Here is a 21,178-nt window from a genome sequence, read left to right as displayed (position 1 = left end):
AGTCCCGCCTCTTCCGTGGCATATACCCCATACGAATGACTCTGCAACTGTTATGATTTGTGCGAGGTTGTGGACCCGAGTGGAGAAAGGCGAGGAGAGGCGTGGCGGGTGTGGTCTTAAATAAGTTTTAATTTAACTCTGAACAAAGCGCAACACAAAATACAAGTACAAAACAAAGCTGGGAACTAAACTTACTACTTTCAAAGTAAACGGGCAGGACTCCGAGGCGCAGGGAAACAAGACGTGATGATGACGACAACAACAAAAACTCGACAAGGCCTGAACGAAAGCAGGGAACTAAATACACATACTAACGAGATAACAAGAGACACCTGGACAAGACACAAGTGGCTTGGGGAGCTGATTGGCTAACACAAGGGAACGAGAAAACAAGCACAGGAGGACATGATAAAACTTGACAAGACATTGACAGAAAAGGAGAAACAATGACCAAAAAACATGACCAAAAAAAATCAATCAAAACCCAGATCCTAACAGTAACAGATGCATCGTAGAAGCCAACATGCTTAGCAACCAATACATGAAGGATGTGAACAGCAGAGGTGGTTAAAGAGACTTGACTCATTGAGCCATTTTCGGCAGCAAAGCGTTAATATTTTGTCAATAATTAATTTTATAACTTCATTGTTTTTCATGTACAATTAATACCAAACTAATTTCCCCCCACTTTCCTACAAAATGTTAACTTTTTACTGCTGAAAATGGCTCAAAGAGTCAAGTATCCCTTGAAATGATTTTCGAAACAACTCCATGCATGCTGGTCTGGTAAATTTGTCTTTCTCCCAGTTAACTAGTGAATAATCTGATAAGAGTACATGGAACAAGCAAATAGCTACCACGTCAATACATAGTTGAACTGAACCAAGGATACCAGCTACAGTTAGATATACAAAAAAAAACAATAATAAAACATCCAGTCCATGGAAGGTTAGCAAGTGAGTCGAAGGATAGCATACTTTAACACACAAATCGTGATCTATGCCTGCAGTTAGACAACATTGCATCAAGCAATGAAGTTTCAACATGCGGCTTGGCTGAATTGAGATTTTAATTACAGGATATCTGATAAAGGCTTGCCTCCTCTACATTTTATCTAAATGGAGTGTCCATAACAGGGCACAAAACTCAACAAAGCGGAATGCATGTGCTGGCATTATCTACGTGTCTCGTTAAAACCTATCACAGGGTAGCGTATTGTTCCAATGTGAATGGCATCCAAGCTAAGGATGTTGGCACATAAATGTAAATGTAAAAAATGCATACTCATGCCTGCATACACACCAGATAACAATTGAATTTCTGTGTGGGCCTTCGCCCTATATGCGAGTTATGAAAATAACAGAGTGCAACAATGTGTAGGAGCAAAATAATAAACATTGAGTGCGTATGTGGCTGCTCTTTTACTGACCCGAAACCTGAGTATGTGATAAGATGTAATGAATTTGGGACATAAAACAGTGCGGTGACTCAGTGTTTACCCAGCAGTAGAATTCCAGATACACCGAGGTGCTTTTTTTCCCCCACTCATTTTCCTCTCACAGTTATTCTGCATGCCCATTATACGATGGCGGTCATTTCACATCGACGATTCATTTACAGAAAAGTCACTGTACATAGATAATGCTGCTAACTTTGCTTATGCTTTCCAATGTTACTCTAATATGTCTTTTGGTTTTCTAAATAAATTGTTTTCCACCTCCAGAAGCTTTTATATGGAGTTAAATTAGGGCCAAAAGTTTTGTACTTGAAAAAATACAACTTGAAACTGAAAATTGTTGTGTTGATCTTGAATTTCACAAAATATAAAAAGGTATTCAAAATAAAAATAAGCATGTGAAAAGTTTTTTCGGGTCAAAATTAATTTTGATTCACTTCGGTCCTGCATTTGAACAAATTATTTATTTTCATTTTTTGCTTCCATATATATTTTGACATTTGAGGTCTTATTTTTTTCAGTTGCATGTTTTTTTATTTTCAGATTCAGATCTTATTTTTTGGAGTTTCAACACATTTTTTCAGTTTCAAAACTTTTTTTTTCCACTTTCAAATCGTTTTTCACTTTCAGATCTTTTTTTTTCACTTTCAAGTCTCTTTTTTCAGTTTCAGACTTTTGACCCGAATGTTACGTGGGGGCGTGGTGTCAACTGAGCGGGGCGTGGAATCATGAGTGACAGCTGCACAAAAGCGCTTTGGAAACACCCCCCAGTGACAGTGCCTTCAGGGAACGTAGGAATGAAAAGAACTCTTAACTCAACATATATACACCATATACGTGTGTTTGGCAGCATGTGAAGTGATATCAGTGACAAAATTCCACTTCAAAGTCTGTTTTAGACAGTACTCAGCACCATTTACGGTCTTGCAGCAATAGGTTGTGCCAGGTTTGCCGTACAACAGCGACGTTTAAGCGTCTAATATGTCCGATGTCGATGTTGGTATTGTGAACGCATCGTATTCTCCCGCTGGCTTCCGGCCGGTTGCCGTCAGGACAACCGAATGCACGGGTGAGACATGCTAAATAAGTGTTGCAAAATCATAACAAACAGTAAGGGGCTGTTTTTTTGTGACAACATATTTTTTGGCGTGACGCATTAGAAATGGGGGACTTTGTCAAAGCTGAGCTAACGGTAGCATTAAGTATCGGCCACAAGCAAGCACTGCGTTGTGAACAACTGAGGTAAAGCGAGCCAACTTTTCTTTTTACGCGGTCAACTCCGCCGCACTTCATTTTTTTCTTTTCGCCCTTTTGTAGGATTTAAGTTTGTGTGTTGGAAGAGACGCTTTCACGGAGAACGACATCCGCTGGTACGGAGAACGACGTCCGCTTTTCAAAATAAAGGATCGGTTTTCAAAAATAAAATTCAATTCAAACGCAGTTTAAAAGATGTTAGTTATTATTATTATTATTATTAACAGTTTAAAATATGTTTCACTATAACACAGTACCAATTCACATTTCACTGGGAATGCACTCTTCTGGGGTGATATTGAGCAATAACAGTGATATGTACAATCCATCCATCCATCCATCCATCCATCCATCCATTTTCTTGACCGCTTATTCCTCACAAGGGTCGTGGGGGGTTCTGGCGCCTATCTCAGCTGGCTCTGGGCAGTAGGCGGGGGACACCCTGGACTGGTTGCCAGCCAATCACAGGGCACACAGAGACGAACAACCATCCACACAGTTTTTATTATTATTATTATTAACAGTTTAAAATATGTTTCACTATAACACAGTACCAATTCACATTTCACTGGGAATGCACTCTTCTGGGGTGATATTGAGCAATAACATTGATATGTACAATATTAAGTTAATTTAAAATGAAGGAAAGGTTGAAATGGAGAGAAAAAAAGAGGTGTGTGTCATTGAGCAGACATTTCACTATGAGCCAGTACTAATTTGGAGCCAATAGGTCACATGACCTAGAAGCTATTGAGCAAAAATGCTAATATTTATAGAAAGATGTGCATCATCTATCAGACATGCCACACTGATGCAACATTGTTTTGGGGTGTCAATAGGTCACATGATCTGGTCTGCAGGGTGTCCGGGCTCTCCCTCAAGAGCTCGGCTATCAGGGAGGGACTCAGAGTTGAGCCGCTGCTCCTCCGCATCGAGAGGAGATGGTTGAGGTGTCTCAGCCATCTGTCTCCGATGCCAACTGGACGCCTCCCTGGAGAGGTGTTCCGGGCACGTCCCAACGGCGGGAAGGCACGGGATTGACCCAGGACACACTGAAGACACTATATCTCTCAGCTGGCCTGGGAACACCTTGGGATCCCGCCTGAGAAGCTAGATGAAGTGGCTGGGGAGAGAGAAGTCTGGGCTTCACTGTTAAAGCTGGTGCGATAAATGGTAGAATATGGATGGATGGATGGATGGATGGATGGGTTTTTGGGAAATGTTCACACTCACAATTAACTCAAGCAAACTGTTTTGAGTGCACTGTTAAAAGATGTAGTAACAAATACTGCAAATAGCTTCCAGGTAGGGCTGGACGATTATGTAAAAAATTATACTTATGATTACTATGATAAAGATCGAAATCTCGATTATTAAAATGGTTATTCAATAATTTTATTGCATTGATAAACAGTGTTGCCGGTAACGCGTTACTCAAAAAAGTTGCTTTCTAAAGTAACTAATAGTCTAACGCGTTACTTTATTCTACAAAGTAGTCTGATTAAAGTTACTGTCCAGAGAATCAATGCGTTACTCCACATTTTCATGAAGAAGGCAAACTATCACACTGTTGTAACAGTCACAAACAACTACTGCTAACTACGAAGATGAGGCAGAAGTCATTGATCACCACACTGAATTCAGCCATGGTCTGGTCATGAATGGTTTGCACATTCAAAACAAAAGTGATGATACTTTTACTACTAGTTTTATTAACCAACAGGCACACAACACAACAAAAAAAGTGTGCATTATGGACCATAAAAGTGGTAAAAAAAATAATTTATTTCCATCCTCAACTGGTCCGTGAAGCATTATGGGATGAGGTCGTCTCCGCCCTCTCGCCAGGGGAGTGACGTCAGACAAGTTACGTTTTCAGTAGGGGTGGAACAAAAAAACGATTCGACCGAACCATCGTTCGTCAAGGGGAGCTAAACGACCGTATCGGTTGCGAGTGAGGCTTTATGGTTTTCATAACAATAGCAAGAGTTCTGCGCCGTGCTCTACTTGTTTTGTTTACATTTCAGTAGCATCACCATTCAAGCTACTTCCGTGTTTCCGTGCTCGCGACACGGCGCGCGCGCGCGCAACGAGTGACAACATACAAATGGAGACAGTTACCCCGAGTTTTCACCGGATGCGGTTGCGGTGCCGTTGCGGTGCGGTTGCGGTGCGGTCCGGCGCACCATAGATTCCATTCATTCGAATGGTGCAGTTTACACCGCTTGCGGGTGCGTTGCGTGTCGACTGCGGAAGGCCTGCGGCGTGCCGCAGGCCTTCCGCAAGGATAGACCTATTTTCTATTTTTGCCGGACGCCGCAGCGGTAGGCCTCCGGCAAATGGCAAGCTAGCACAAAACACATCGAGCGGGACAGGAAGACCGAGGCAGTTTCAAAATAAATTTCCGGTTACCTTTCAGAATAAAACACTCGCCAGCTCCTATTTCGCAAGTTTTTCAGCAAAACGTGACGTGGGCGTCGCCGGGCCATGTGCTCATTCACGGTTTAGACACCAGCGAACATGGACGAGGAGAGGTTTATATTGGAGGTGGAAAACCACAAAATAATATATGACACGGCACATCCTTTTTATAAGGACTGTAATGTATTGTGAGTTTGATGTTCGCGATTGCTTGTTGTGCCCGTCTCGCTTGCCGTACTGAGCGGCAGCTGGACGGGGAAGACAGAAATAAAGAGTGGACCCGCACTGACCCGACTCTCGTTATTAATATACTTTACAAGGACAACCAAAAAAAGGATCCTGCATGGAATCTCATAGCAGAAGAAGAAGAAAAGGTTAAATCAAAAGAAGTCCACCTCTCGTTGCGAAATGCCACATGATCGCGCGCGCGCGGTCCCGCGAGACACGTTGGGAAGTGGGCGGCGACGGAGCTGCCGGACCGCAGCTGTGCGGAGCCGGTGTGGATTGACAAAAAAATTGACCCGTCCGGAGCACGCAGTCAAGACGCACCGCACCGCAACCGCATCCAGTGAAAACCCGGGGTTAGCAGAAGCCGGTGCCGTACATCTCGGTATTTCCCATGGCTATCGAGTCCTCTCGGTGCACTTGTATGTCCCGGGCCGGCGTTGGTACTGCGCGCGAGCCAAAAAGAATAACTCCCGTGACGATCCAATGCATGGATTCAAACGACACAGGTATGTCCCACAGCCAACACACCAGCTAAGCTAAAAGCACACTGCAAGTATCTCATTTCTCAGTTTGTGGCTCCCTGTCAATGTCTACAACTAGCATGAGCAGCAGATAGGAGAACTGAGACGTGCCCGCGATTACGACAGCCCAAAAAACAAAATATAAACAGCAGTGATTCTGTGGTCATCATCGTGTCTCAGATTAAAAAAAACGAAAAAAGATGTCATACATTAACCAAAAATGAAAGTGATGACAAAAGAAAAAAAAATTGTTAAATACAAAAATGGTTGATTAAAAAGGGAAATGAACTTTTGGAAATATTTTTGCATATATTAAGTGGTTAAAATGTGTTTGATAGATTTATTGTTCCATAAGGTGGCTTCATATTTCTTTTGGCTGGACGGTAGGTTTATTTCATGTCTTAAATTTATGTTTATGAAATACTTCACAATGTGCAAATATTCTGTTTAATTGTGTTGGTGTCTGTCTAAAGGTTAAATATTTATATTTAACATTAAATTATCAACCTTTTGTTTTCCTGATCCTTATTTTGAAGAGAAAAAACAAACAAACCAAAAAACAATTATAACTGTCAATAACTACTAATAAATATTTAAACTGATACATGTGTACACACTGGAATAGCGGAACAAACAAACAGAGGAATTTAGGGGATTTTCATTTTCAACCTGGATAGATTTTTATTTTTTGTTTTATAAAAAGTATTTACGTTACAAGAAGTCAAGAGAGACTGCCTATTTTGTTTTTCATTAAAAAAAACACTTTATTTTCATGTTAAAAATGCACTTTCAATAAAGTATTTGGAACTCCGTTTCTACTGCATTATTTTTATGTTGAGATGGTGTTATCGGCAGCTGCTGAAAGTAACTAAAAAAGTAACTTTTAATCTAACTTAGTTACTTTTAAAATCAAGTAATCAGTAACGCAATTTAGTTACTTTTAAAACCAAGTAATCAGTAAAGTAACTAAGTTACTTTTTCAAGGTAACTGTGGCAACACTGTTGATAAATGACACGCCTCTTATTTTTTCATTTTAGACCTCCACTTATTTTTTATTTATTTATTTTTTAAATGTAAATATTAGCTTTTGAGCTCAATAGAGCTCCAGACCATGTGACCTATTGACACCCCCAAAACAATGCTGCATCATAGTGGCATGTCTGATAAATGATGCACACCTTTCGATAAATATTAGCATTTTTGCTTAATAGCTTCTAGGTCATTGGATCTATTGGCCCCAAATTAGTACTGGCTCATAGTAAAATGTCTGCTCAATGACACACACCACTTTTTTTTCTCCCATTTCAACCTTTCCTTCATTTTAAATTAACTTAATATTGTACATATCAACATCCGCCTCCCAGTTCTCGGGGCTTCGGTTCGAGTCCAGGCTCCGGCCTTCTTGTGTGGAGTTTGCATGTTCTCCCCATGCCCGCGTGGGTCTTCTCCGGGTACTCCGGTCTCCTCACACATTCCAAAGACATGCATGGCAGGTTAATTGGGCGCTCCGGATTGTCCCTAGGTGTGCTTGTGTGCGTGGATAGTTGTTCGTCTCTGTGTGCCCTGTGATTGGCTGGCAACCAGTCCAGGGTGTCCCCCGCCTACTGCCCAGAGCCAGCTGAGATAGGCGCCAGCACCCCCCGCGACCCTTGTGAGGAATAAGCGGTCAAGAAAATGGATGGATGGATGGATGGATGGATGGATTGTACATATCAATGTTATTGCTCAATATCACCCCAGAAGAGTGCATTCCCAGTGAAATGTGAATTGGTACTGTGTTAGTGATACATAATTTAAACTGTCAATAATAATAATAATAACTAACATCTTTTAAACTGCGTTTGAATTGAATTTTATTTTTGAAAACCGATCCTTTATTTTGAAAAGCGGACGTCGTTCTCCGTACCAGCGGATGTCGTTCTCCGTGAAAGCGTCTCTTCCAACACACAAACTTAAATCCTACAAAAGGGCGAAAAGAAAAAAATGAAGTGCGGCGGAGTTGACCGCGTCAAAAGAAAAGTTGGCTCGCTTTACCTCAGTTGTTTACAACGCAGTGCTTGCTTGTGGCCGATACTTCATGCTACCGTTAGCTCAGCTTTGACAAAGTCCCCCATTTCTAATGCGTCACGCCAAAAAATATGTTGTCACAAAAAAACAGCCCCTTACTGTTTGTTGTGATTTTGCAACACTTATTTAGCATGTCTCACCCGTGCATTCGGTTGTCCTGACGGCAACCGGCCGGACGCCAGCGGGAGAATACGATGCGTTCACAATACCAACATCGACATCGGACATATTAGACGCTTAAACGTCGCTGTTGTACGGCAAACCTGGCACAACCTATTGCTGCTAGACCGTAAATGATGCTGAGTACTGTCTAAAACAGACTTTGAAGTGGAATTTTGTCACTGATATCAATTCAAATGCTGCCAAACACACGAATATGGTGTATATATGTTGAGTTAAGAGTTCTTTTCATTCCTACGTTCCCTGAAGGCACTGTCACTGGGGGGTGTTTCCAAAGCGCTTTTGTGCAGCTGTCACTCATGACTCCACGCCCCGCTCAGTTGACACCACGCCCCCACGTAACATTCGGGTCAAAAGTCTGAAACGGAAAAAAAAAAAAAAAAAAAAGAGACTTGAAACTGAAAAAAAAAGATCTGAAAGTGAAAAACGATTTGAAAGTGAAAAAAAAGTTTTGAAACTGAAAAAATGTGTTGAAACCCCCAAAAATAAGATCTGAATCTGAAAAGAAAAAAACATGCAACTGAAAAAAATAAGACCTCAAATGTCAAAATATATATGGAAGCAAAAAATGAAAATAAATAATTTGTTCAAAGGCAGGACCGAAGTGAATCAAAATTAATTTTGACCCGAAAAAACTTTTCACATGCTTATTTTTATTTTGAATACCTTTTTATATTTTGTGAAATTCAAGATCAACACAACAATTTTCAGTTTCAAGTTTTATTTTTTCAAGTACAAAACTTTTGGCCCTAATTTAACTCCATACTTTTACACTGGATATATTATTTATACGTGAATTATGGTCTCAACATGAAGTACGTAAAGATCTTCTTTGATAAGAGGAAGGCAGTCAGAAGGAGAGGCTGGGAGAGGAAACAACTCTCATTGAAATGACTAATCATATACAAGTGCAACCTTTGGCTCTTGCTGTCAAACGCTTATGCTCACAATCAGCTGTAATGATTCTAATATTCCATAACTCTGAAAAGATACGTGGCCTTTGGCTGTCTGAGTTTCATACAGTTCTCTTTCCCATCTTCACCTTCCATTTCTTTCCCTTTGTGTCCAACACTTGCCTCACTTTTTGACAACAAAATGTGCAGAATCAGCTCCCGTGTTGCTTTTAATTTATAGTGAAGCAGATGATCTTTGTAATATTTATTTTTTCTTTTCAGCTCTTTGGAGAAGAATAGAATTCTTTTAGGGCTACACAATCAGGGGAATCTGACCTCTCTCCTTGGAACTGTTATGAAAACATAACTTGAGTAGAAACTTAAAATTAAATTAAGTATTCCTATATTTTTTGTCTCCTTCCCTTTCTTATAATCAGAAACAGGCCTGGGAAAATTAATCGACTTCATTCTTGAACACCTGAAATCGGTTTGATTTGTAACCAGAAATGAGAAAAATATGCATTCGACAAAATAAAAACATTTGAAATAGCAAAAGTGAAACACGCATTCTCAATTCTTGACGATGTGGCATCTTTCGACACATTCATTGTGTTGTGGAAGACATATTTTTAATAATTTCTTTTAACACATTTTTGTTTGTATACAAGTCATTCAAAATATGACTTTGGCTGTAAATTGCTTTAATAATTGTGTACTTGATTTATTCTTTGAATCCTTATTAATAATTTGTGCAATTGAAATGTCTTAATTATAGTGAGGTTAGTTTGCTCATCAATTAAGCACATTTATTAATATTAAGTATATTTAGATTCAACTACTGTTTTAATAGATATCTGATACTTGAACATGGTTCTTCTTCTGTCAAATGGTTGAACAAAATGATAAAAACTTAGTCAGCGTTACAGGCTTTGTTACTATATTTTTCTCTGCACTCCAGCAGCGTTGATTTGTGGGGACAAGTGGAGGGAACTTGAGAGGATATTTTGTTGAGACGTACAAATAACCTGGTGGATTTAAACAGTGTGCAAATTACTTCAAATTTTTCCAGCAAGCGTCAAGCAACCTTTGAAAGTAAAACTACCTATAGTCCTCGTTTGTTCACATTCGCACCAGAGGCTCTCCTTTAAGTTTGGCTGCACATGTGAGCAGAGGTTATAGGTCGCCCAAGAAAGTAAATAAAACTGTTTTAAGTTTGGGGGCAGGGGGGGGGGTTCCGCTTTAAATAATTTGACAACCCTATTATCATATTATTTTATACATTGTAATTAACAACTAATCCAACATGAAATGAATCAACAGCTGTTTCGATAATTGAGTAATCATGTACAACCACTACTTAATTTAAAATTGTCCAAATCCTCTTTCACCCTCTCTAATTATTCTCTGATTTCTGAAGTCCTTTATAAATCACTGAAAAATAGCAAACACTAAATAATAATGCATTTCATGATGACATTATGTGAGAATGTAAAGACTTACTTGAAGGTTTTGCATCCTGCAGTGCAAACTCTCTGGTACAAACGCGTTGGTGGTCTGTATGCAGAGAGGCAGGCGGATGATTTGCAGACAACTGCCTCTGCTGCTATACCGCCTTCACTTCCTCCATCTCCCGATCCTATACATGTCTCATCTGCCCTCACCATGAACCTATCATGAGGGGGAGGATTGACAACGGGGGAGAGGAGGAAAAGAACCAGAACTCTCCAATGCCAGATTGGTTCTCCTGCATATTCTCATGATTATGCATATGTGTATATTTATGTTTGTATATATGAATGCGTCCACAAAAGTATGAAAATGAGTTATTCTTGTGTGTTTGTATTTCATATCCTCCCCTAAATTTCCACAGAAAGAAGCCAGCACACTTTAAAACATACTAAAATGTAAGTACAGTAATCTAAAAAGAATATAATTAATATACACAGTGTTTTTGATCCATAAGCTTCACTTCAACTGTATATGTATATATATATATATATATATATATTTTTTTTTTACTACAGAAATAAATCCACCAGCACTCTTCTGCCGAAGGGTCAGCATCAATCCCAGGCCAGCTTTCATGTTTGATAGACTTTTACAAGCCGTGTCCCTCTTCGGATGACTTTTACAACTTTTGATCCTGATTGGCCCAGTGTGGCTAAGAGGCACAGGTGCAACACATTAACGTCGTAATCAGAGCCAATGACAACCAGGTGTGTCGGCAGCAAGGTGACTGGATTATAAGGGAACGGGGAGATTTTTCAGGCTGGATGCGTATTACACGACTGAATGCACAGGCCTGTGTTTCATGCCGCTAACTGAAACGTTTTATGCTCATGTTGTGCTCTTTTCCGCTTTACAATGCACCCGTGGATGGTTGCCGGTTTACAGCGTTGCACAAGTTGCACGTATTCTACCAAGAATGTCCTGATAGTATTTCGTTTCCCAGAAGGACAGTGAAGCAGCCTTCCCTGCTGTAATCACTCAACCACCTCTTCCCTTCCTCTTTTCAGTGACTTACAGTAAGCAAATGCTAGACTTGGTGCAAAAAGGCTCACCTAAGCTAACACTATACAAAAAGTCAGGTGTGAATTTCCCATTGATAACCAGCCTGTGTAGTTGAGTATCTGTCATAATTGACCTCGTTCAGTTCCAGTTAATTTCAGACCCTCCTTTACCCTATCACCTGAAAAAGGTAAATGTGTATCTGGGATTGAATGTTTAAATTCATAAAAGACATGAAGAAACGTCTGACATTGATTAATAGTATATATCCAGCTGAATCATTCACCGGCAAGCCTGTGGAATGTTTCTTCCAGTTTTTACCATTTACAGTTGTCAGGCATTTAACTTCGAGGGGTGTCTTTTCTCAAATGACACGCGGTTGCTTTTATACAATATACTCTGGCTCACTAATGTTATACAGAAACCCCCATTTGTTAAAAAGTCCTTTGCGCGAGCACAACATCTGCATTATTGTCAGGGCACATCTGCCATATGTGGAATTATAGCTGTAAGACTGACATAGGGCCCTACACTCACTGAATGACCGGAATAGTTGGAAATGACTTTAACAGAGACAATCTCTACAGTGACATGTCACTTCCAGGCCAGGATACAACTTTACAGTCGAGCGGGTGTGGCTTTGATGTGAAGATTGGGAACTTGTCTTGGGGCCAAAATCATGTAATGCTCCGTAATCTACAGATAGCAGGAAGGAATGGTCAATTGTCATTATTTTGAGAAGGATGAGGAACTCACACTTCATTGTTTAGGTAGCAGAATCCCCAGCAGCCTTGAGGACCGGGAAACAAACGGACTAAGTCATAACTCGGTAGAAGACGTTGCCTCATGAATAGACTAACTTTATAGGGCAAAATTTTTAGTTGTAGGCAGACATGCCGATGAATTTTGATGAATATCTAGCACTTTGACCAGTTTGCACGTTCTGGAATACCCATGAGGTCTGAATGGGGCTTTAGGCAATGACACCAAGACAAAAGAAACTAGAGCGCTTGGTGTTGTCAATGCACATTGCAGACAATAGGTCAAGCGAACAGCAAGCAAAGACCATACCTCTGGAGAGCCCAGTTCATTTCAGAGAATTATTTATTTAGTTGAGTGTTTGTTTGCTGGTATCTGGTATTTCATATATTATTTTGCTTAAAATGCCTTTATTTTGTATTATAACTTTGTGTATTGATCTGTGAAAAGTATCATATATTACTTGGAACTATTGTGTTTTACTATATTGAGCTGACAGAGCAAAAAGGTAAAGAAAATATGTCAAGTGAGATTGGTTTCTTGAGAGAATCCAGAGTGCTTGCCATGTACTGATGACAATTTTTGCATACATTGATTATAAAATGTGATCTAATCTTCATCTTAATCACAACAACGGACACACAGAGTCTGCTTAAAACTAATTCCACATGAGCAATTATACAGGACGCACCATGTACACATTACAGGATGGAAAAAGTATGTAAACCCTTAGGCTACTTACTAAAGACTGCAGTCCAATCAGTGTGATGAGATTAGGGATGTTGGTCAAAGGTGCTGTGCCATATTTAATATGGAGAATTTGAGTCTTAAGAATCATGACCAGATTCAAACCCTTCCTCACTGAGACTTTAGAAGACCTTTAATTAGAAATTGATAACTTGCACTAAGCCGAAAATGGTCACAAAAGTACTTTCTATTGTCATGCATGAACCTTGATGTTCACCACACTATGGAAAAACAGATCTCTATTGATCTGTCATGGTTCGGCTCTCAGGCCTCTGTTTGTTTTCTTATTCCAGCACCCAACTGATTGGTGGGCGTTCCCTCTTCAACGACCACACCTGTTCCCATCGGCGTCGCCAGGCAGATTTCACTGGGGCACGTGCCCCAGTATTGATCTGCAGTGCCCCAGTAAAAATTTCACCAAATTAAAAAAAAAAAAAAAAAAAAAAGATCTCTTCAGAGTTTTACGTCTCTGTAGCATAGCCTGCTGCAGCGCACATACTTTTTTGTTTATAATTCATTGCTACTGTATGTATTCACATAAATCCACATAAACAATGCGCACATGGCTAATATGGTAATTTATTCACGTCATGAGAGAAAGAGAGCGAGGGAGGGAGGGGTAGGCCATGAGAATCACTGAGTTTGGCAACGTTAGCACACAGCAACTTGTTACGGTAAATTATTTGGATTTTGAATTGACTCGAACTGTAACACCAAGTTGGATATCAGCAAGTTTTTCGGCCGCAGCAGGGAGAAAGCAGCGAGGAATGAGAGAGGCAAGTTAAGTCCTGGCTTGCTGCTAGGCAACATGAGTCTGTCTTAAGTTAATGCTAAGTTAGCTAACGTTGTTCCTTGTATCAAAACCATATTGATTTCCAGTGTTTCATCAGCATGAAACATAATGTTGATTATGGTCTGCTGGTCCTGGTCTGGACCTCTGCATCAATGATGATTTTGAGGCTTGGCGTGAACGCAAGCTTGACTACTTCCTTTTGACATTTTGGCTTGCATTATCAACATTTTTATTGAAATTGCATATTTTCTACCACCTTTATCATAACGCCACCCCGAAAGTATACTAAATAGCTAATTTAGGACGCGAAAAAAACAATAAATCGTGGCTAGTAGCTAGTTGTTAGTGTTAGCATCGGGTGCCTGGCTGGCATAGTGACAGCTGTTCCTTGGCTCGCTTGCATTTAGTATTGTTTACAATATGTGGACCTAGGCTAGACCTTTGTAATCCACTCTCCCTATTAAAACGAAGGGATTGTGCCTTAAATTGCACTTAATATATTTTTCATTATTAAAAATAAATAAATAGAACTTTGCCTTCATTTATAATTATTTTATGAAACAATAGCTTTAAAAAAATAAAATAAAAATACAAAAAATAAAATAAAATAAATAAAATAAAAAAATTCAAAATGTCCAGTATGGCCATTTGGATTTTAGAAACCAAAACTTCAAGTGCAATAGAATGTAAGATACCTGTCACGATGGGGGTGGGGGTGGGGGTTGGGGGGTGTTGGAGGAAGGACCCAAATGCAGGGGGCAACAAAAACAGGGCAAGGCAGGGATGTAAGTAAAAAAGGGGATTTAATTAACAAAAAATGTAAACAAGGTACTATGGAAAAATGAACAAGGTCAAAAACACACAAGGCATGGCATGGAAAACATGGGCTCACAGGGACAGGAACAACAACAATGACTCAACAAGAACTGAAACAAAGCAGGGTAACTAAATAGACATGGTAACGAGAAAACAACAGACACCTGGGCAAGATACGTGGGGAGGCTTGGGGAGCTGATTGGTCAACACAGTGTGAAGGGAAGACACAATCAGGTGGACGTGGTTAGACATAACGGGACAAGGGAAGAGACAAGGAACACATGACAAACAACCAAAAACACCAAAAGAAAACAAAAGCCCACCCCCACAAAACCAAAACATGACAATACCTTGTTATTTTATACATGGACGATGTATAAAATAATTATGTATCTTCCCTTATTTTGCACTTAAAGTTGTATTCCTAAATCCTAATGGCCATGTTATACATTTTGAGTTTGTATATTAAAAAAATAAAAAATAAAAATAATAATAATAATAATAATAATAATAATAATATTTATTATTATTATTATTATTATTATTATTATAATGGGCAAACACGTTTTATAAAAATAAATTAAGACAAAGTTCTATTCATATGATTATTTATTATTATTATTATTATTATTATTATTATTATTATTATTATTTTTTATTTTTTATTTTTTTATTTTTTTTTAAACAATCCGATCCGTGACTTTTGTAATCCGTTGCACCACTAGTTTTTCGGGTACAAAAACTATGTGGTGGTCAACAAAAAAAATGAATTGCAGAATGTCCAAGATTAGATAACTGACGGTGAGGCAACAACAAATTTCATTCAACATCTGAAGTTGCTCAAAGAACAGTACGTAATAATGTCAGTTGTTTATTGTCTAATTATCGTTGGTCGCTGTGTAATTAATGAGACTGTGATCTCACTGGTAATACAATGCAAACACAGCAACCTGATGCACCACTCTGGGTTCACTCCCTGACCTCCTACTTTAATGGTCACCTGAACTAAATATAATCTACGATGTTCTTAAAAAGACTCGAAAGGACTTGAAACTCAAAGTGTAGGACTTGTGACTCGCTTGAAACTTGTCAGTCTTGACTCGGGACTTGACTCGGGACTTGTCAGTCTTGACTTGGGCCTTGACTCGGGACTTGAGGGCAAAGACTTGAGACTTACTTGTGACTTGCAAAACAATGACTTACTCCCACCTCTGCCTTCTACTATGGAAAAAAAAGAACCCAGAGATGTCGGGGTGCTTTATTTTATTTTTATTTTTTTTACTTTTGTAAATGTTCAGTTTGCAGGTGTTTACTGAAACAAATATTTCTCTCTCGTGAATTATATGTGCCCCAGTACAGTATTAAGTCTAGTGACGCCCCTGCCTGTTCCTCATAGACAATCAATGGACTATAAAAGCCTCTACACCACCACAGCCCACTTGCTCATTGCCGTGCAGCCAAATGATTACTCTAGCGTTCATAGCCTTTCATAGTTTTTCACGTGTCTGGAATTATCATGTCGTCCTTTGTTGTACTTTTGTAGATGTTTGGTTTTGTAGTTTGCGTTCCCTCACCTAGACTTGTACTGAGATCTTTACGTGTGCGCTTTTGGTCACATTTTCCTAAGTTAAACTTTCTATTTCGCATTGTATGTTATTCCCTGTGATTCCTTGCTTTTTGTAAGCGAGTGTTTGTCGTTAAGGACTCATTTTCTTCTTGCCTTTTGCAAGTGTTTTTGGTTGAGTTGTTTTGTACTGGTTGTTCGACCAGCTTTTCAGTTGGTTTGTTTCCGCGCCTCTCTGAGTAATAAATTCTTGATCCTCCTTTCTTTGGTCTGCGTATTTTGGGGTCCACAGTTGCCGGCCAAACCGGCACCCATAACATAATCAAGAGAGTTTAGCACTGTCACTGCACGCCTTCCTGTAAAGTAAATGACTGCAAGAACATAACGCAGAATGCTATATATATATATATATATATATATATATATATATATATATATATATATATATATATATATATATATATATATATATATATATAGAGAGAGAGAGAGAGAGAGAGAGAGAGAGAGAGAGAGAGAGAGAGAGAGAGAGAGAGAGAGAGATAGATAGATAGATAGATAGATATATAGATATATAGATATAGATATCCCAGTGTGGGTAAGACTTACAGAAATCTTCACATGCTTAAAATCCAGTATGTGAGCACCCATCTCTTTGTTGTCATCCTTCATGAACCAGGGAGACGAATGCTATAAAACGGATGGACAATGTTTTTCTTAGCCTTAATACAAAAGTCGGATGCTCTCACAATGGCTCATCCTGGCAGTCAAGGTCCTTTTCTGAAAGTGATGCTGTCACCTTGTGCTGTTCCGGTTGCTGCTCCAATTCATGACATCCTAAAAGTGCCGGCATCAGCCCAACATGCACCTCTGAGTCCACATGTCCCTCGATTCATTATTATCACTCCCTCTTGTGCTGAGCTTGCTTGCCTCTCTTAAGAATGTAGATGCAAAGCAGAAATACATAACATCTATATTACATGATTTGGACAGTTATAGAAACAATAATACTACGACAATAATACTGAATTCATTTTGATAACATTTCCCATCAGAAAAGTCAAACTACATACAGAATTATTAACATTCATGCATTTAAAACATGTGTTATCACCAAAGTAAAAAAAATAATGCCCACTGATGGCAACTGAGCTAAAATTACTGTATATACATATTATCTAAATGTAATATAGTATGTGCTTTATGTAATACGGTAGTCTGCACTTTTGGACATTAATGATCAACCTTTATCATTCCGTTTGTATCGTGTAGAGTAGGGGTGGGAACCTCTGGGTACCTCACGATACTGTTAGGGTCTGGGTTTTGGTTTGGGTTTTTCTTCGTAATGTTTTCCTTGTGTTCTGTCAATGTCTTATGTCCACCTGTGCTCGTTTTCCCATTCCCTTGTGTTTGTCCAATCAGCTCACCAAGCCACTTGTGTCCTGTCCAGGTGTCTCTTGTTATCTCGTTAGTATGTGTATTTAGTTCCCTGCTTTCGTTCAGTCCTGGTCGAGTCTTTGTTGTTGTTGTCCTGTCGTCGCCGCAGCTTGTTTCCCTGAGCCTCTGAGTCCTGCCCGTTTAGATTACATCTAGTAAGTTTAGTTCCCAGCTTTAGTTTGCACTTTGTATGTTCTTTTGCACTTTGTTTGTTTATGCATTAAATTAAAATATGTTTAAGAGCACCCCTGTCACGCCTTTCTTTGCTTCCCTCCACTTGGGTCCACAATCTCCCGCAAACCCTAACAGAAAGACTCGACCAGCAATGGACCCGGAGGGGGCAATGGTGCAAATCCACGACAACAGCCTTTCTACGGAGGCTATGTTAGATGACATTGTGCGGCGTCTAGCTTTGTGCCAGGGAGGCATGGATTCGTGCCCTCCAGTCTCTCCCTGATCCAGTCCTGGCGGCGTCTGGCCAGCGGCCGCCACCCGCTCCAGTTCCTGTTCCGGCGACGCCCGGCCAGCGGCCGCCACACGCTCCAGCTCCAGTTCCAGCGACGCAAGGCCAGCGGCCGCCACCCGCCCCAGCTCCAGTTCCAGCGGCGCAAGGCCAGCGGCCGCCACCCGCCCCAGCTCCAGTTCCGGCGGCGCAAGGCCAGCGGCCACCACCCGCCCCAGTTCCAGTTCCGGCGGCGCAAGGCCAGCGGCTGCCACCCGCCCCAGCTCCAGTTCCAGCGGCGCAAGGCCAGCGGCCGCCACCCGCTCCAGCTCCTGCTCCGGCGGCCCAAGGCCAGCGGCCGCCACCAGCTCCTGCTCCGGTGGCGCAGGGCCATCGGCCGCCACCAGCTCCTGCGGCGCAAGGCCAGAGGCCACCACCCGCTCCATCTCCTGCTCCGGCGGAGCAAGGCCAGCGGCCGCCACCCGCTCCATCTCCTGTTCCGGCGGCACAAGGCCAGCGGCCGGCACCCGCTTCATCTCCTGCACCGGCGGCGCAAGGCCAGCGGCCGCCACCCGCTCCTGCTCCGGTGGCGCCCGGCAAGCGGCCGCCACCCGTTCCATTTCTGGTGGCGCACGCAATGCGGCCGCCACCCGAGCCTGTTACGGCGGCGCATGAAAAGCGGCCACCACCCGCACCAGTTCCGGCGGTGCTCATCTGGCGGCCGGGACACCTTCCTGACTGGCGGCGCCCAGCATCGCTCATCTGGCGCCCGGGACGCCCTCCTGATTGCCCCTGATGGTGGACAGCGTTCCCGCCTCCATGCCCCCCTCCGCCCGCCCTCGTTTTTGGACATCTGGGATCTGTCTTTGGGGGAGGGGTACTGTTAGGGTCTGGGTTTTAGTTGGGGTTTTTCTTAGTAATGTTTTCCTTGTGTTCTGTCAATGTCTTATGTCCACCTGTGCTCGTTTTCCCATTCCCTTGTGTTTGTCCAATCAGCTCCCCAAGCCACTTGTGTCCTGTCCAGGTGTCTCTTGTTATCTCGTTAGTATGTGTATTTAGTTCACTGCTTTCGTTCAGTCCTGGTCGAGTCTTTGTTGTTGTTGTTGTCCTGTCGTCGCCACAGCTTGTTTCCCTGAGTCCTGCCTGTTTAGATTACATCTAGTAAGTTTAGTTCCCAGCTTTAGTTTGCACTTTGTATGTTCTTTTGCACTTTGTTTGTTTATGCATTAAATTAAAATATGTTTAAGAGCACCCCTGCCACGCCTTTCTTTGCTTCCCTCCACTTGGGTCCACAATCTCCCGCAAACCCTAACAGATACGAGGCTCACGATAACGATTATCTCGGGATATGACGATACTGCGATTATCGATATATTGGTTAGGAAATAAGTCCACGATAAATCTGCTCAAGACATAAACTGATGTTTTTTCAATGACAAAATAGTTTATTTTCATACCATCACTGAAAAAAAAAACATTAAAACTGGTCTCTTCTTCAGAGTGAGTAATTTCGTGCATTTTTTTAAAACAAATACAAATATCTTCTCAACAGAACTTTCTGCGAACAAATTTGTCTGTCTTAAACACTGTCATACAACATGCCAGTCAGTTACATAGTCAATTGTTTCATTTTGTACATTTTGAATTAAATTTAAATGAAATTTTAGATATTAAATCAATATTAATATTGCTCAGAAATTGTGTGCTTCAAACAGTAGAAATATGTTTTAAAACTAACATTGACGATATAATACACATTTTTCATAGAAACTTATGCAAAACTGGGTCGCTCGCTGGACAGATAAATGTCTTACACAAGTAAAAGTAAGCTCATGCTTTTCTTTAAAATAAAAAAAGTAAAAGAGCAGCTCGTATGATTTGAAGTCCCAATCACTGATGGAATGCATGGAAATGGTAAAAAAAAAAATGTCCATCCGTTGACTCGCTGGTAAGACCTACTCGTGACGACTCAAATGGATTAGTTTAGCCCTGATCTCCTCTTACAGAGTTGGAATTCTTTTTCTCAGTGAAATGACCGGTTATTTTACATGGTTGTCTTCAGTCGTGGTCTGGCTATTTGTACGTGTTCTTTTCTCCCTTCGTTTTGTTAGCGAGCCTCCGCTCTCGTGTGTTAGTTTGCCATTAGTCATTTCTTGTTGCACTAGTGTAGTTTGGAAGTTCGGGAGAGTGTCCCGACATTCGGGAGCTTTAGCTGAGCTCCATTTCATTTTGTAACTATCACAGCGTTTTTCGTGTCGTATTGTAGGGGTGTGCTCAAAAAATCGATACAGCAATATATCGGTGTGGGCCTCATCACAATACACGTATCGATACGCAGGCGTCAGAATCGATATTGCTTGTTAACTTTAAATCGGCAGTTCACGTTTGCCTTTGCGGCTTGCATTGTACCTAAAAAATAAAAACCAGCAGCGTCTTTGAAGTTAATTGCCTTCAATTAATGCAAAAATAGCTCACCAGTGATTGGACACTGTGTCTTGCTAAGAAAAATAAAAGCAGAGGAAGAATGTCAACATTTATTTATTGATAAACTTAACATGGCACGTGTCTCAGTGTACCAATTTTCCTATATTTTGTTAAAAAAAAAAAAAGTGTCTTATTTGGGATATATATGTATCGCGATACGTATCGTATCGTGGCCCCTGTATCGTGATACGTATGGTCGTGAGGTTGGCGGCAATACCCAGCCCTATCGTATTGCCCCCGCTTAAACTCAACGAGCAAGACATCTCCCTCGTGCCCCTGACGCCTAACGAAATCACGTAGTGAAAACCATCATTCACAACTACGCTTTACGGGTGGAAATCGATTGCAAATATACACAGAGATGCTGTGCGTGATCAACTTTGCCCTTGGAGAATTAAATTAGCAGACAGAGAGAGAATTAGCTCTTACCTTTAGCAAGTCTAGTCCTCGATGATGCCGCTCTAAGTGGCTGTCATATTCGTCATGTTTCCAGTGTCGCTATTGTGAGACAGTTCTTGCATCCACCCAAGTCCGTCTCTTCTCTATTCCATTTGATAAAATCCGAAATGTATCCATTCCACATATATCAATATATCCACATCTGACT

The 21,178-nt window shown here is 40.8% G+C and overlaps 3 long non-coding RNA genes across 3 annotated transcripts in view; 2 read left to right on the top strand and 1 right to left on the bottom strand.

Moving 5' to 3' along the window:
* Nucleotides 1–14,434, top strand: part of LOC144033734 (uncharacterized) — a 25,284-nt gene extending 10,850 nt beyond the window's left edge. The window contains exon 3 of the long non-coding RNA XR_013288051.1: nucleotides 13,329–14,434. This is a non-coding gene — a long non-coding RNA (uncharacterized LOC144033734). The remainder of the gene's footprint in view (nucleotides 1–13,328) is intronic.
* Nucleotides 2,339–2,896, top strand: LOC144032970 (uncharacterized). Its single transcript, XR_013287837.1, has 3 exons — nucleotides 2,339–2,525; nucleotides 2,617–2,698; nucleotides 2,774–2,896. It is a non-coding gene; the product is annotated as an uncharacterized LOC144032970 (long non-coding RNA).
* On the bottom strand, nucleotides 10,448–21,178 carry LOC144033733 (uncharacterized). Its single transcript, XR_013288050.1, has 4 exons — nucleotides 21,001–21,178; nucleotides 17,008–17,142; nucleotides 16,818–16,898; nucleotides 10,448–10,689 (listed from the first exon to the last, which is right to left on the bottom strand). It is a non-coding gene; the product is annotated as an uncharacterized LOC144033733 (long non-coding RNA).

Source organism: Festucalex cinctus, chromosome 13 (genome assembly GCF_051991245.1).
Source record: "Festucalex cinctus isolate MCC-2025b chromosome 13, RoL_Fcin_1.0, whole genome shotgun sequence".
NCBI classification, from domain to species: domain Eukaryota; kingdom Metazoa; phylum Chordata; class Actinopteri; order Syngnathiformes; family Syngnathidae; genus Festucalex; species Festucalex cinctus.
The sequence above is the reverse complement of the archived record's forward strand: the minus strand, read 5'-3'. Positions and strand labels throughout refer to the sequence as shown.